Raw genomic sequence first — 17,440 nt, 5'->3', positions numbered from 1 at the left:
ACCCCGACCTCTGAGCCATCTCTCCGGTCCTCACTAGGGTCCTCTGTGAGATCAGCACACCCCGACCTCTGAGCCATCTCTCCAGTCCTCACTAGGGTCCTCTGTGAGAGCAGCACACCCTGACCTCTGAGCCATCTCTCTGGTCCTCACTAGGGTCCTCTGCGAGAGCAGCACACCCCAACTGCTGAGCCATTTCTCCAGTCTTCACTAGGGTCCTCTGTGAGAGCAGCACACCCCGACCTCTGAGCCATCTCTCCAGTCCTCACTAGGGTCCTCTGTGAGAGCAGCACATCCCAACTGCTGAGCCATCTCTCCAGTCTTCACTAGGGTCCTCTGTGAGAGCAGCACACCCCGACCTCTGAGCCATCTCTCCGGTCCTCACTAGGGTCCTCTGTGAGATCAGCACACCCCGACCTTTGAGCCATCTCTCCGGTCCTCACTAGGATCCTCTGTGAGAGCAGCACACCCCAACTGCTGAGCCATCTCTCCAGTCTTCACTAGGGTCCTCTGTGAGAGCAGCACACCCCAACCTCTGAGCCATCTCTCCAGTCCTCACTAGGGTCCTCTGTGAGAGCAGCACACCCCAACCTCTGAGCCATCTCTCCAGTCCTCACTAGGATCCTCTGTGAGAGCAGCACACCCCAACTGCTGAGCCATCTCTCCAGTCTTCACTAGGGTCCTCTGTGAGAGCAGCACACCCCAACCTCTGAGCCATCTCTCCAGCCCTGACATTCCAGTCTTGATACCGGAGAGAACCACAGGCCAGGATGGAGCTGACAGATGAATGCTTCCTGAGACAACTTCTTTTCCCTTCAGAGCCACAAAGCATTCAGTGCAGTAGGCGAAGCATAGACATAGTTAACAGAACTGAAACTGTTCAGAATTCTTTGGTTATAAAAGAATAAAAACTCGATCTCAATATCAGAAAGATAAAGGGAAGTCTTCAAACACTCGAGAGTCAAAGGCCCTCTCCTGAATAACCTCTGGGCTGATGAGTTTTTGTTACTGATTGTTCTTGGAGATATTGCTTCACTATATAGGCTAGACTGGTTTCAACTTGCCAGGCTGTATTAGACACTGCACTGTATCTGGCTTTCTATTGTGGGTTCTGGGGGATCAAACTCCAGTCATCACACTGACACAGCTAACACTTTACCTTCAGAGGAGTCACCTCAGCCCCTTAAGGGAAGACTTAAAAGGACACTGGGCTGAATGAAAAAATGAGAACACAATGCATTGAAACCCATGGACTCTAGACTAGCAGGGCTCAGGGCCCTGGAAAGGGGGAGACCACAGATCAGTGGTCTAAACTCAGTCAGGTGTGGTGGTGCATGCCTGCAATTCCAGCAGAGGGGAGAGGATCTCCGTGAGTTCAAGTCCAGGCTGATACATATAGTGAGACCTTGTCTAACAAGCAAGCGAACAAAAACAAGTAAATAGATAAATAGATAATAACGTATAATATTTATTATCTACTTATATGATTTATATAAATAAGTAGATAATATTTATACAGTAAATATCTACTTATATAGATTAAAAGCTCCCACCTCTCACAACTGGGAAAGAGTGAGATAAACCAAAATTCTTCAGGGAGAAACAACAAGGGCTAGAAACCAGAGTACAGGAAAATCCATGAGACAAAAACCTAGCTTTTAGGCAAGGATGGTGGTGCCCCATGTACACCCCACGGGGGTGATTGAGATAAAAGGACTGTGAGCTCAGGCTAGACAGGATTCCACAGTCACACCCTGTCCATAAATACTTCAAGTATCAGGCCAGCTACAGAGCCCAGTGGAAGAGGAAACCGAGTGGACTGTGGAAGCCATAGGTCACTCTCCACTAGGATGTCCCAAGAGGTCACAGTGCTGACAGACCTGTTTATTTACAATGTGGAAGGGTGGGCTGGAGAGATGGCACAGTGGTTAAGAGCATTTGCTGTTCTTGCACAGGACCAGAGTTTGTTTCCCAGAACCCACAGGACAGCTCACAACTGCCTTGGAATTCCAGTTCTAAGGGATCCGACACCATCTTCTGGCCTTCTGGCACATATATGGTGCCCAGATACACATGCACGCAAAATTCTCATATATGTCCAATAAGTAAGTCTTTAAAACAAACAAACAAAATGTGGAATGAAGGTATGCATGAAAATAGGTTTGTCAATAAGTCCCATCTGGGTCCTTATAGGAAGTAAGACATGGTACTAAATCCCAGACTTTTCCTCTAACGCCACACTGTGGATGGAACTCAGTCTCCTCACACAACAAGCAAGCACTCTTTGGCTGAGCCACACCCCAACTCCTCACTGGGGGATTCTAGGCAGGGGCTCTACCACTGAGCCACACCCCAATCCCCTCACTGGGGAATTCTAGGCAGGGGCTCTACTACTGAGCCACACCCCAGCCCCTCACTGGGGGATTCTAGGCAGAGGCTCTACCACTGAGCCACACCCCAGCCCCTCACTGGGGGATTCCGGGCAGGGGATCGACCACTGAGCTTTATTCCCTATCTAAAGACTCCCTTTGGACAGCCAAACCCCATCCGGCTTTGGGATTGTCCAGATGAGACAACCAGTTCACGCACAGCCAAACTTGGGCCAGCTACAGTCCCTCTCAAAGGTGACAAACCTGTGGGCTTTGTCCACTAAAACACCCTCGCCTTCCAGTCCGAGAGGCCAGGGTTCATTTTCAACATCAAGGAGGCCTCTCTTAGCGTGTCTGACCTCAGACAAACCACATAACCAGCAGTTCCAGAACTGAGTCAGCTCTGTACAGGAAAGCCTTCTGTGTTGGCGGCCCTTTGAAGGGGCCACTCTGCCACTTTAAAGTCACAACTCCCGGGACTGCAGCAACAGCAGCAAAGGAGAGAAAAGGCCTGCCAGGTCAGTACCACCGCCAACCGGCTTTATTTTGTTTTGTTTATAAGGAGTTTGCAACCAGGGAATGTCTAGCCTTGTTTCCAGACTCGTGGGGGATGCTAGGCCGCTTTCTGTGAGGACTGGGGAGTCCGCGGAGAGTGGTGAGGCCGAGAACCGCGGCCGTGGTCCCTGCCAGCCTCAAAAACAGTCAGGGACCACAAATGACCTCAGAGAGTAATTTTCCATTTAAAAAATAAGGGTGTTATTTTCAAGTCCAAAATCTCTTAACTCTCAAAACAGCAGTCAACACAAGGCCCCGTGTGCTCTGAAGGAACAGGGGAAGCGGGGTGGGGTGGCTCGGCAAAAGGACCTGCCACCAGGTAGACTTTCAGGGGCTGTGGGACCAGAGCTCTGCCTTCAGCAGGACACCTCAAACGCTGGGTCTCACCGAGACACTCATCCTGTAGACTTTCACAGGCCCAGGTCCCATGTGCTCCTAAGTGTTCTGATAACCACGGCAGGTTGGACACCAAACACAACAGCTAGGCAGGTGCAGTAGCCTGTGACATGACTACCAGACACTTCGCTCACCCACCACATACATAACACAATGCCACAGGCAAGCCAGGCAACCAGAAGGTAGGTGCCATGTTGGGGCCCGACTGTTTCAAACCACCCTTCACAACGACATGAAGAGCTGGGGCCATCCAGGTAGCCAGGGCACAAATATGCAGTGACCCTGGCCACATGATAGTCTAGTCACCTTAGCTAGGAGTGAGAGCGCAAGGCAGAACCACACTCCCAAAAAGGGCAGGATCTGTGTTTTAGACTAAGGACTATCAGACAAGAAAGTCAAATAACATGGAAGGTTTCTTCTTTGGGTCAACAGGACCAGGCTATTGGAAGCCCAGATATTTAGCCAAAGGTTATTCCGGGGCTGCGGAGATGGCTCAATGGGTGGTGTGTCAACCCAAAACCACAACTCTCATCTCACAGGGGACAAGATCGTTTATTCTGGGCCCACATGAATGACCAGGCCCCCACACGGATTTAGGTCACCCCAGATTCCATGTTCTAATGTGGTAACAGTTTGAACTCATTAATAGTAACAGGGCAAAGAAAGTCACGAATCAGGGTGCTTTTCAAATACACTGGTGGCAACGTCACGTAGGCAGTCACAGCAAGTTGAAGAGATCTCTGTCACAGGCCTCGGACGCTAAGGACAGTCTCAGCTTTTTGGTTGCGGGGAGCTAGGTGTTTGTTTGTACATGCCAAAAGATTTGCCTGCGAGTCAAGAGGATGTCAGGCCAGACAAAGGTGGGCAACAAATGGCTACTAAGGCAGTCAAAGACTGTTCAAGATGACCTGTAATTGGGCTGTGGACCTGCAACATCCCAACCTCCCCCGTCACTAACACATACTTAACACACATATACACAGACACAACACATATGGTTGTTCTGAGTGTGTGTGCGAAGGTGAATGAGATGAACATTCAAATGGGGAACCTGAGACTGCAGCTGGGATTGGTGGACACACCTGTCACCCCAGCAGCAACATGAGGAAGAGGCAGGAGGGTTACAAGTTGGAGTGTGGCTTGGGTGACATACAGAGATCCTGTCTCAAAAAAAAAAAAGAAAAGAAAAGAAAAAAAGAAAGAAAGAAGGAAAGAAAGTGAGCAAGCAAAGAAAGGAAAGAAGGAAGAAAAAGGGAAGGGAGAAATAAAAGGGTTGGGAATGTAGTTCAATGGCAGGGTGCTCACCTAGCATGCAAAATGCCCTAGGTTCAATTCATTACGTGTGTTTGTGTGTTCATGCACACATGTATAAGCACACTTGTGTGTGCATACTAGATTGGCAGGGCATGGCATTGCACACCTTTAAACTCAGTACTCAAGAGGCAGAGGCGGGTGGATCTCAGTGAGTTCTGGGCTAGCCTGGTCTACATAGAGAAAATTTGTCTTTAAAAAAAAAAAAAGTCAGATTGCTCTGACCAATGCAGTGGACCTCCTCCATCCAGCCCATGCCAGAATAGAACAGTAATGTCAACCAAAATTCCAACAGACTTGTTATAAATTTAATGTATTTGTAAAAAAAAAAAAATCTTTATGATATGTAAGGAATTTACAAAGGTCAAGGCAAGATGACTTGTTCTCATGTGGCTGTCTTTAAGCTGGAACACTTATCTGGGCCTGCATTTCTTGGCCTTTATCATCAATCTAAATCTTCTCTCATCCCAGCTCTCTCATTCTCTCTCCCTTTCTCTTTGTTCTAGCTTCTTTGTTGCATTGGGGACAGAACCCATAGCTTCATGGGTACCTGAAAAGCACTACCACTGAGCCACACCTCAGCCCCTCACTGGGGGATCCTAGGCAGGGGCTCTACCACTGAGCCACACCCCAGCCCCTCACTGGGAGATTCTAGGCAGGGGTCTATCACTGAGCCACACCCCCAGCCCCTCACTGGGAGATTCTAGGCAGGAGATCTATCACTGAACTCTTTCCTCTCTTTCCTTTTCATTTTGATCCAAGGTCTCGTAAATTGCCAATACTAGCTTTGGACTTGCTAAGTAGCCAGGCAGTCCTGGAATGTGCCATCCTCTGGCCTTAGTCTCTCAAGCAGTTGAGATTACCGGCATGAGTTACCAAGCCGGGCTTACGTAAGCCGAGTCTGCACACTCATCCTCCTCATGCACACAGGCTTCCTGCACGGGCTGTTTCCCTGCAGAACCCCTGCTACCTAACTAGACATTTATTTGCCTTGCCACTTGGATTGGGGGTTTGCTCCTTTGTCTAATCACACAGTCAGAAACTTCATAGGAAATGCATAGGAAGTGTGAAGGAACAGACAGCCATGTGCTTTGCTGGGAGGGAGGGAAGGACAGAGGCCCAGCCACTGTCTGACACAGGTATGTCAGAAGACAGCCCTCTCTCAAAGCTCCCCTGGGGCTCCAGAACCCCTGTGGGAAGGCATTCCTTCCCAATTGAGTCACTCCGGCTCCTCTGAGCTTTCTTAAGAGGCTTATAGAGAAATAACTGACATGCACTAAAACACCCTCTTCTTATTTAATGTGTAGCTCAGTATATAATTGAATGGGGCTTGGCATATGTATACTACAATTAATATTTCCAGCTGGGTGTAATGCTACATGTCTGCCCTCCCAGCGCTAGGAATCTGGGGGCAGCAGGAGGAGGAGCTTGTGTTACGTGAGACCCTGCCTTAAAAATCGTAAGATGCTTCCAACATTCACCCTCTGATGCTCAGCCATGGTGATCTGCACTGTTTTCTAGATGGTAGATGGAGTCACACAGTACAGAGCCCTTGTTCGTCGGCTTTTCTTGGTAAAATGGTTCTGAGGTTTGTTTGTTTCTATGTGCATTGGCGTTTTGCCTGCATGAATGTCATGTATGTCTGTGTGAGGGTGTCAGATCCTGGAGTGACAGGCAGTTATGAGCTTCCATGTCGGTGCTGGGAATTGAACTCTGGTCCTATGGAATAGCAGTCAATACTCTTAATCACTGAGCCACCTCTTGAGCACCTTGGGGGCTTTTATTACTGGTGATAATAAAAGAGGGCACCAACCCTCTGCAGGCAGCAAGCTGTTCAGTTCTGCTGTTAATACCACGGCTGCATTAAAAGTCCCACCATGAGGCGAGCTGCCTGGAACCAGCAGGGCTTAGACTCACTGACTTAGCAAAATTCTTCATTTAGGAGGATGGGGAGACCGCTCAACTGGGCCGAGGACTTGCCACACGAGCATGAAGACCTGACTAGAACCCATGCAGCGCCAGACACAGTAGCCCAAGTCTCTAACCCCAGCACTCCTTGGACAAATGGGAGGTGAGAACAGGAGTCAACAGAAGGTCAAAGGTCAGCTACCTTGATGACACCCTGTTTAAAACTGGTGGATGGCTTGGTCTAGAGAGATGCTCAATGGAGCGCTGGTTGCTCCATCTGAGGACCCAGGTTCAGTTCCCAGAGCCCACATGGCAGCTCACAAGCATCTGTAACTCCAGTATCAGGGGGTCCCACACTTTCTTCTGGCCTCTCTGGACACTATGCACACATGTGGTGTCTAGACATGCATGCAGGCAAAACACCCACACACAAAAAAATATTTTCTTAATTTTTTTTTTTTAAGGTATAAGGAAAGGAGCAACATCCACCACTATCTTCTAATCGTGACATCAATGCTATGGTCTGCAAACCCATGCTCACACAAATCCATAGGAACACATAACAAATCCTTCATTTTCAGTTAATCCCACACACTAAGTTCGACAGCATGGGCAAATAAAATTATGCAACAAACATTCACACTGATATTAATTTATGCCAAATGAAAATCAAGAGCAAATTGGATGTGGTGGTGTCGCCTACTCACAGCACTAAGACATCAGGAATTCACAGGCAGCCTGGGTTACAGAGTCCGCCTCAAAAGAGATGGGGCAGACTGAGGAAAAGCCTTAGGGCACAGCATGCAGACCCCAGTTTGAGCCTTAATATCCATGTAAAAAGCTCGAAGGTGTGGTGTTGAAGTTTTGTAATCCCAGCACAGGACCGAGCCAGGAGGACCTGGAGCTCTTTGGCAGCCAGCCTATCTGAATCCATGACCTCAGGCTAGTGATAAAGAAAATGACCTGTAGCAAAAACAAGGTGGATAGCACCTGAGGAGTGACATCTGAGATTGTCATCTGGTTGTCCTCAGTGCTTGCACATGCACATAAATGCACACATGAACACACTGTTAGCATCCAGAACCTGCGGCGATACATGGGTGGGTTCACAGACCTGTTGCCAGGGCAACAGCCACCATATTCCCAGAATCGATTGGGTTCAGCTCCCACCTTTACCTGGGACTGCTATGTCACAACCCGTATATATGGGACAATTCCTCCATCTTTGCTCTCTCTCTCCCCTCTCTTTCTGCACCGCTACCCTCTACTTCCTCTCAATTAAACCTCTTGCTCATGGAACTGTCTGGGCCTGGGGTGATACTTGCAGACGCGTCCTGCTGCCGCTCAAACACATCACACACAGAGACATGCGCACACACACATGGGCACACACACATGCATGTACACATGCACATACTTGCATGCATGCACACACACAGATACATGCACACATGGAGGGTGTGTATGTCAAGCTCAAATCCAGAGTCTTTGACCTCAAAAGGCTTCTGCAGAGCTGGGCCTCAGGCGCACAGGCTATGAGCCCTCATTATCTCTCTCTCTCCAGAGTCCTCAGTCTACAGCTTTCAAGTACACAGGATGTCAGCGCAGCCTACCAGGCCAGCAGCTCCAAACCGGACTGGGAGTTCTCCAAAGGCAAGGATCACAGCTAATATATCTTCAACATTCCACATAATGCTCAAGTTTGTATTGCCTGATCTAAACAGAACTCATTTACAAGGCTAAGTCAATTCACATATATGTCAAAGGTACTTACTCCCTTCACTGCCGGCTCTTCTCAGAATCAGTTTAGAATCTGTGCAGGGCCGGGCAAGACACAAGCCTGTTACCCCAGATATTCAGGAGGCTGAGGCAACAGAACTGCAAGTATAAGGTCTGCCTGGGAAACAGTGAGTTCAAGAACAGCCTAAGTAACTTAGCCAAGTTTTTATTTTGTCCCAAAATAAAAAGCTAAAAGGGGGCTGGGAGTCAGGGCATAGTGGTACATACCTTTAATCTCAACAGAGGCAGAATGATCTCTACAAGTTCAAGGACAGTGTGGTCTACATAGTCAGTTCCAGGCCAACCAAGGTTACATACATAGTAAGACCATGTCTCCAAAAAAGGAAGGCCAGAAATGTGGCTTAGTCGAGTCTCTGCCTAGAATCCCCTAGTGAGGGGCTGGGGGCATGGCTCAGTGGTAGAGACCCTGCCTAGAATCCCCCAGTGAGGGACTGGGGGTGTGGCTCAGTGGTAGAGCACCTGCCTAGAATCTGACAGTGAGGGACTAGAGGTGTGGCTCAGTGGTAAAGCACCTGCCTAGAATCGCCCAGTGAGGGGCTGGGGGTGTGGCTCAGTGGTAAAGCACCTGCCTAGAATCCCCCAGTGAGGGGCTTGGGGTGTGGCTCAGTGGTTAGAGCTCCTGCCTAGCATCCCCCAGTGAGGGGCTTGGGGGTGTGGCTCAGTGGTAGAATGTGTGTGCAAGATAAGGTTCTATCTCCAGATCAGAAAACAGCAGTAGACCATGCCAACTTTATTTTCAGAGTCTCTCCATATCCCCTGGCCTAAGCTCCTTTACCCAATCCAGGCCTCTCTCAGCTCTCACTGTATTGCTCAATGCCCCAACCCTTCTCCTGGCCTGCTACCCTCCTCCCTTCCTGCCACATTGCTGTGGTGAAAGCCAATAGGACACATCTCTGTCCCTAGTCCTCTGATCCACAGTGTCCCCTGGCTTCTAATTTCCGTGGTGGTGACCAGGCCCGTTCATCTCTCCTCTTGGTCACTTCAGTATAGCCAAAGAGGTTCCCTGTCATTCATCAGTGGCCCAGTGGGTCAGGCTCTTGCTTTACTGATGTCCCTCTGCCAGGCCACTCTCAGGGGCACTCCACAGCTCACTCTGTGCTAAGGCCTTCCTGATCATGCCTCAGAAATTAGGTCCCAGGACCCACAATCCCACAGCTGCATGGCCCCCCAACTCTGTCACTTCTCACCAGGTAGCCACTGGCTATATTCCATCTCCTCTCTATGGGACCCATCGCATCTCAGACCCATTGCTGTGTGGAGACTCGCAGAACTTGCACTAAGCAACGCTGGGAAGGAGAATCCATCTTATTTGCCACAGCATGTCCTCAAGGCTCAGGATACTGGGCCTACGTGAGGTAGGCATCAGGAAGACTAACAGCATTCTCTGCCATCCTAATTCTGAATGTGGGGAAGGGTCACTGGTACTCTCTCCACGTGTAAATATGTTTAGAAATCCCTTTGCGGGAACCGAGATGGCTCGGTGGGTAAGAGCGCTTGTTGCATAAGATGAGGGTGTGAATTTGAATCCTCACACCTGTATAAAAAGCTGGACATGTCTACACATGTACCTGTAACCTCAGCTCTTGGGGTGAGTGGGAGACAGGAGGGTCCTGAGGCCTTGCTGGCCAGCAGAGCCAGAAGAGCAAGCTCCAGAAAGACTCTGCCTCAGAAAACAGGGTTGTGAGAACTGGAGAGACGGCCCAGCATTGAGGAGGACAGGGGAGTGGCTTGGGGGCTCCTCCAAAGGACCTGGGTTCCATACTCAGCACCCACCTGAAGTGGCTCACAACAGTCTGTAGCTCCAGGCCCAGGCCTCCAGGCCTCCAGGCCCAGGCCACTCCATACCCCCTTCTGACTTCTGTGAGCACAAGTGGGTCCACACCACACACACACACACACACACACACACACACACACACACACACACGCATGCACACACATGGATAAAAACATTCTAAAACAGAAACAAAAAGAAACAAAGACAGCTAAGGGGCAGTGTTGACAAAGGACCAAGTGACTTAGCTCAGACAGGATACAGAGAACAATAGGGATAATAAGGGTAAATGCGTTCAGGAAACCCAAAGAGCTGAACACAAGCCAGCCAAGTAGAGGAAGTCTCTTCCCCAAGACATCAATGCCAACGGAGACTGTTTTCTGTCTCTAATGAGAACGGAGCCCACCAAGTTCCTTAGCAACCAATATCCCTTCCCTCTTTCCCATCCTCACAGCTGCTTCTGCCTCCATTTTTCTCCCCTCCGCCCACAGATAGTGTCTCACTATGTAGCCCAGGCTGGCCTCGAACTCAAAAACCCATTCACCTCCTGAGTGCTGGCACTTCTGCGGCTTTGACTGCCAGTTCTCTATTGCACCTGCTAGCTGACACTGGGTCCTTGGCTTTAGTTCTGATGTCCCATTTCAGCAGGTGACATCACAGTGTGTCCCCTCCCCTGGCACCCCTCTCAGGCATGTCACGACTCCAATTAGAGCAGCAGCCCGTGTTTACATACACTGCCACGCAATGGAGAGACTATTTGCAGCTGGGACTACCAGGACGCCGTAATTATTTTTCCTCTTCCCTCCCGCACAACAGTTTATTTTCCCAGGAACTAATAACAGTCTCGTGTTTTCGTCTGCTTTGTTTTCTGTGTTCTTAGGACTAATCCAGCCTCAACTCTGCCAACTGTGTCAAGTCCCCTGCAGCTGTTCCAGTGCAGTGTCTTGCGATTCTGTCTCCTCCAAGCCCGTCCCCCGCACCCTCCCCGCCAGCCCTGTGCGCTGCTGGGGTCAGGAGCACCTGTAGCCATGGTCACTGACAGTTCCCTGGTCCTCACTGCTGGCACAACTCTTCTTCTCACCCATCTCCGGGGCCCACCCTGTCCTGTCCCCTCCCCCGTCAACTGACTTTTTCTTTTCAGGCTCAACACCTTATATAGGGATACAAACCGGCCAGTCACCCTCAAGTCCAGGAGAGATAAATTTGGACAGTATATTAAGTGTCTAGCCTATGCTCTCTTGCCTGAGGATGGGGTTCAAGGGGGACAAGGTTTTCCCTCAGGTATTTTCTATTTATGTATTTATTTTTGTTTTGGCATGTGACGCTTTATTTTTTGAGACAGAATTCCTCACTGAGCCCAGAATTGACTGATTCTGTCAGAATGGTTGGCCAGTGAGCCCCAGGATCCTCCTGTCCCTCCCTGTTTTCTGCCAGCACTAAGCTTGTAGGTATACATGGCCATACTTGGCTTTGTGAATGCACGGTATACAAACTTTGATCCACATGCTTGCACAGTCTCTTAGCCATTGAGCTATCTACTAAATCTTTTGTTAAGTTTTTCTTTTTTGAGACAGGTTCTCATGTAGCCCAAGCTATCCCCAAACTACTTGATATGCCACAGATGACCCTGAACTTCTGATCCTCCTATACTTATACTCCCCTCCCACCAATCAGCCGCCCCACTGCTGGGATCATGTGTGTGAGCCACCAGGCCCTTTCTAACTGGCATTTATTGAGACAGGGTCTCACTACGTAACAGAGGCTGGCTCTCACCTCCTGCCTCCTCCTCCCAAGCCCTCGGAAGACAGCATGTGCCACTGTGCCCCCACCTCATCCTGTAAAGTGTTAGTAATTATTTATGAGGCTTGGTTTTTGTTTGTTTGATTGATTGTTTTTTAAGACAGGGTTTCTCAGTGTAGCCCTGGCTCTCCTGGAACTTACTCTGTAGACTGGACTGGCCTCAAACTCAGAGAGATCCACCTGCCTCTGCCTCCAGAGGGCCACTACTGCCTGGCTCATTTGTAAGTTTCTTTAGAAACTTGCCAATAGAGTGTTCCAACTGGGTACTGGCTACTGTGACTCGTGGGTCCTTTCTCTCGGCTACTCCAGTTCTGAGAAGATCATCCATCCTCTTGGCCAAAGGGAAAGACCAGCAGTATGGGTGGGCTGGTCAGGCTTGGGAGCTCAGTGCTCGAAGGCAGCCCTTCCCCCACTGGTAACTGGGTTTGCTGTTTCCCATTTGGAAAGTTTCAGAGTTTCTAAATAGTTTTTGCAACCTCACTGGCTAACAGCAAGAAGTATTATGTGAGAGGGCGGGCTATTTCCAGCCACATCTGTGGGTCAGCAACAGACATCAGCAGAGGCTGCTAACACTAAAGGGGTGTGAAACTCACAGCTAGCCCCTCAGCTCCAGCTCCTCCAGCTCTACCTCCTCCTCCTTCCTCCTCCTCTTCTTCCCTCAGCTCCTCCATCTCTCTCTTTCCTCCTCCTCCTCCTCCTCCTGCCTCCACCTCTCCAGTTCAGGGATCATAGGCACACACCACTTTCTGGCTACTTTTAATAACTGGACAGGGACAGTGAAGACACAAGCTGTTTAAAGTAGTAGTCCAGGACTGGGGGTGTGGCTCAGCTGGTAAGGTATTCACCTAGCACGTACAAAGCTATGGGTTCTACCTCTAGCACATATAAACCAGGTATTGCCCAGCTCATGCCAGTAACCCCTGGACTTGGGAGGGGCAGGCAGTATGATCAGGAAGGAGTGCAGAGTCAGCCTCGGCTACAGAGGTAAATGAGGTCAGCCTGGGTTATGTGAGACCCTGTTTTAAAAACTACATTGAGTCAGGCATGGCAGCCCCATGCCTTTAATCCCAGCACTTGGGAAGCAGAGACATCTCTAAGTTCAAAGCCAGCCAGGTCTACAGAGCAAACTTCTAGACAGCCAAACAAAATGTGAGTGTGTGTGTGTGTGTGTGTGTGTGTGTGTGTGTGTGTGTGTGGTGTTTTCCCACCTGATTTATTTCAGTCCTATGAGTAACCAGGCTGTTTTCCCTCACAGTACTTTCTGGCCTGGCCTTCCTAGAACAGAATCACCACCCCACCCAGCCCTGTTGATCTTGTGGTAATGACCATGAACTGACAGTCCATGGTCCAGCTAAGTGTGAGCATCCCTTCTGCCTGCCCCTCTTCTCTTCTCTCGGGTTTTCCCTGACTCCAAGCCCGAGCATACATGGCTTGTGCTGGAGGTCCCCAATGTCACAGATTCTTAGCACCTAGAAATCACAGCCTTTGCCACTCCTCCTCCAGCACCCAGCACTGTGGGACCAGCAGGACCCTGGCTGCCCACTCAGGGACTTCTTTCTTGCATTGCTTCTTTCTTCTGCCCAGGTCTTACCAAATCTTATAGAGAGCCTCGATGCCCAGAGAAGCCCTGGGGGACCTCTGGCTCTGCAACCCCTTCCCCTAACCACTGAGCCACACCCACAATGGCATGCACTGCATCTCCCTAAACCCCAAACTTATCCGCCCTTCCCTCTAGGATCATGAATTTACCTCTAACACACCTGGCCCTGGCTTACATCAAACCTCAACTGCAATTTCCAGCAATGGAACCTGGGCTCCAGCAGGGCATCAGGCTCTTCTCAAGCAGAAATCCGTCCTCCCAGAGCTGGGAGGATGGCCGAGTCAGTGCAGGGCTCGGCCACACAAGCATGAGGACCTGAGTCCAGGTCTCCAAAACCCTCAGTGTAAAAATGTCAGACACAGTACTGTGTGCCTGAAACCCCAAGTCAGCCATCCTTGCCAAAGTAGTGAGCTCTCGGCCAGTCTGTCTCGGAGGAGGCATATCGCATTCCTGAGGATGACACCCAATGTTATCCTCTGGCCTCCAATGCACCTGCACACAAACATAGACATGCATACAATCCCCTGCCCGCCCCTCCAGAAACTAGTCTTTCCCCCACAGGCCCCACCCCTCATGAGCACATCAGCTCAATGTCTCCTGAATTACCTGCTTCCAATCTTCATGCTTAGGGTTTTTTTTGTTTGTTTGTTTGGTTGGTTGGTTTCTTTGAGACAGGGTTTTATGTAGCCCAAGCTAGCCTTCAACTATAGACCCTCCTGCCTCCATCTCTTGGGTGCCAGGATTATAGGTATGTGTCACCTTTCCTGGTGTTCTCTTTGCACACTGCAAATGTCTTCCATACAATGGCACTCAAGTGGACCTGAACCAGGACAGCCTGAGCTACCTGGGGCCCATGGTTTCCAGCATGCCCCCCTCCCAATATGGTGGTTTGCCCATACAACAGGAAACTGGAGATGCAGACTCACGGACGCAAGATGACAATAAACAGTGACCACCCGCGTGCAAGCAAGCTCAGTCCCATATCCTAGCAACTCATTTGCAAGGAAATTAAACCTGAAGGTGCAGGCAGGCCCTTTTGTGATTTTTGTTCTGTTTTGTTTTGTTTTAAGTCAGCGTGTTACCCTATAGCCCAGGCTGGCCTGAACCTCACTATGCAGCCCAGGCTGCCCTCAAACTCACAGCAATCCTCTTGCCTCAGCTCACAAGAACTGGCACCACACTCTGCCTTAGGCAACTCCCAAAGTTGCCGTATCATACCCTGCACATAGCAGTTTCCCAACAATCTTTTTCCTCTCCTTCACACCCGGAAGCAGGGCCCTAACTCATGTTACCTAGGCTGGAGCCACACTGTGGGGTCCCAGCAATCGAAGGCTCACAGCACCGTTCTTCCCCGAGGGTCACATTCCCATTCAACTCCGGGGCTCCCAGCGCAGCGTGGGATTATAAAATAAATAATTTAAGAAGGGTGCAAACATTGCAGCTCTGTGTGTGACAGCCAGGCGGATGTGCGGAGCCCAGGGTCTGCCAGCGATGTCTTCGTGGCCAGAAACCCAAAGAGAAGATATAGGTCCTACTGTTAGCCACTAATGCTCGGCTTCCTGTGGCCCACCGGGCATGAGGCTGCTGCTGGGGGCACCCGCAGCAATGCACAGGGCAGGAGGATGCTCAGTACACTAGGGTGAGATATGGGACCAGTGCTTGCTCAGTGCAAAGCTGGCTTCAGAGACAGCCTCCTGCAAGGACCTGCTGGGACACTGCAGCACAACAGTCTCTAAACAATTGCTTTCTCGCCTGGACACCCAAATAGCTAGAGGCAAAACTGAGGTGTCTCCCCACCTCTGAACCAGCCGCTTCTACTGCAAAGGAGATCGGCCAAGTGGCCACACCTTCTTCCACGCATTCTACAGAATGCATGCACAAGAAGATAGCTCAGAGAAGATACGCGCTTGGCTAACACACAGCCAGCTGGACAGAACTGGATTCGAACCCGGGACCACGTGGGAACTGCCTAAGCCAGGCAGAATGAGGTACCAATCTGCATCGCCAAACCGTGGACCATCGCCCCACCCTAGGACTCGGGACTCCCACGCACCCCTCACTCTGCTCGAGCCTGCGCTCCTCACCTAGCGCCCGCTACAGTCACCGCCGCCGCTGCTGCTGTTGCTGGTGATGCTGATTCTGCAGCCGATATCGCCTCCTCCCGCTAGCAGCCCCGCCCGAGGCGCGGCCCCGCCCCCAGCCCGACCCCCCCCTCCATCCTCTCGCGAGAGCTAGTTAGCGGGACTACGCCCGTCCTTGATGCGCCTGCGCACTTCTCCTCGCTTCTGCCCTCGCCAGCCAGTGCCATGTGGCACCTTATTTACGGCCAGAGATTGGTCCCACCTACCATCCCTGAGCGTCCCGCCCCTTCCTCAGAAACCAATCCGAAGTGGGGGCGTGGCTGATCTCAAGGGGCGTTGCCTGTCTCGCAGTTTGAACTTGCAGCGTGGGCCATGCAGGCTGACAATCCTGTTAGTTTATAGGGCTTAAGGGAGACCATGCAGGTAAAGCTCTTAGTGAGAGCCAGGCATGGTGCAGGCCTGTCACCCCAGCTACTTGGCGGGGAGGGGGAGGGGGAGGGGAGGAAAGGGGAGGGACTGAGGCAGTAGGATGGGAATTCCCGGTTAGCCTTACTTAATGAGATCCTGTCTCAAAAAAAAAAAAAAAAAAAAAAAAAACCAAACAAGGTATGGGGAGAGGATTCAGTGGGTAAAATAGAGGTGCTTGCCTCACAAATGTGAGAGCCTGTGTTCAGATCCCTACAGCCCGCGCTCATGAGCCAGGCTCCATGGTGCCTGCCTGTAATGCCAGTAATGCTAACTAAGATGGGAGGCAGAGACAGAGCCATCCCTGGAGCTTCCTGGTTCCCTAGCCTTCTCTGTGTGGTGAAGTTTCAGACCAACGAGAGGCTCTGTCTTAAACAGAAGTTGGAAGGTGCCTGAGGTTGTCCTCTGAGCTCCACATATCACACACGAGGTGCACACATGCACCTGCAAAAGAAAGCTAGCGAGCATGGTGACACAACACTTAGAATCCCAGCACTGAGCTGCCTTCTCAAAGCAGGGGACTCGTTCCGTGCCAATGGGCTCTCCCAGAGCCTAGAGTTAGAAACCTCTGTCTATAGCAATATGACACGGGATGGCAGAGGGCAGAACTTAGGAAGATTTATTATATTTCGGTGGCAGATGATCCCATCTTACTCACTAGGATTCGAAACTTACAGCTGAATCCCCTGGGTTTCCATGTGTGCACATGACCTGCTCAGGCTCCTGTGACTGTAACACAGACCCAGCCTCGACTACGGACAGCTCTTTTCCTAGGGTTCTGCAGGCCAGATGCCAGGAATTGAGGTAGCAAGCAGGCTGGTTCTTGCAGAGAGCCCTGCAGGAGCATCTTCCAGCCCTTCTCTTTGCCTCCCTTCTGAGAGCTTCAGCCTAGATTTCATTGTCATCAGAGCACAGCCAGACAGGATTAGGACTATCCCATGACCTCATTTCATTACCACTCTCCTGGCTCAGTCTCCAAATAAGGTCACCTCTAAAGCACTGGGAGCTAGAGTGCTAACATCTCTTTCCTTTGGGGGCTGGAAGATAGGACATCATTCAGTCTGTAACTAAGTTTCAGGGCCCGGGTGTGGTTCAATGGATAGAGTGCTTGCTCAGCCTGGGTTCTGTCTCTGTTAATGTATAAACACACATCTGCAACCCCAGCATTTAAGAATTAGGCAAGAGGATCAGAAGTTCAGAGTCATCTGTGGATATACAGTGAGCTTAAAGGTAACCTGGGCTACATGAAACAGTGCCTCCAACAGAACAAACAAACAAACAAACAAAGCATAAATGTCATATACTACATTTTTTGAGACAAGGTCTCTCTCTATTTAGCTGGGGCTGTCCTGAAACCAGGCTGGCCTAGAATTTATGGAGATCT

The 17,440-nt window shown here is 50.4% G+C and overlaps 1 protein-coding gene across 2 annotated transcripts in view; it reads right to left on the bottom strand.

Annotated features, from left to right (window-relative positions):
- Positions 1-15,705, bottom strand: part of Chst12 (carbohydrate sulfotransferase 12) — a 20,720-nt gene extending 5,015 nt beyond the window's left edge. The window contains exon 1 of one of the 2 annotated variants that reach the window (XM_031338525.1): positions 15,595-15,705. The gene's annotated coding sequence lies outside the window, so the exon portion shown is untranslated. Of the gene's footprint in view, positions 1-15,563 lie in introns of both variants that reach the window. The other variant, XM_031338526.1, reaches the window with a different exon arrangement.
- Positions 15,706-17,440: the final 1,735 nt, after the last annotated feature.

This window comes from Mastomys coucha, unplaced genomic scaffold (assembly GCF_008632895.1).
Source record: "Mastomys coucha isolate ucsf_1 unplaced genomic scaffold, UCSF_Mcou_1 pScaffold22, whole genome shotgun sequence".
Classification (NCBI taxonomy): Eukaryota; Metazoa; Chordata; class Mammalia; order Rodentia; family Muridae; genus Mastomys; species Mastomys coucha.
The sequence above is the reverse complement of the archived record's forward strand: the minus strand, read 5'-3'. Positions and strand labels throughout refer to the sequence as shown.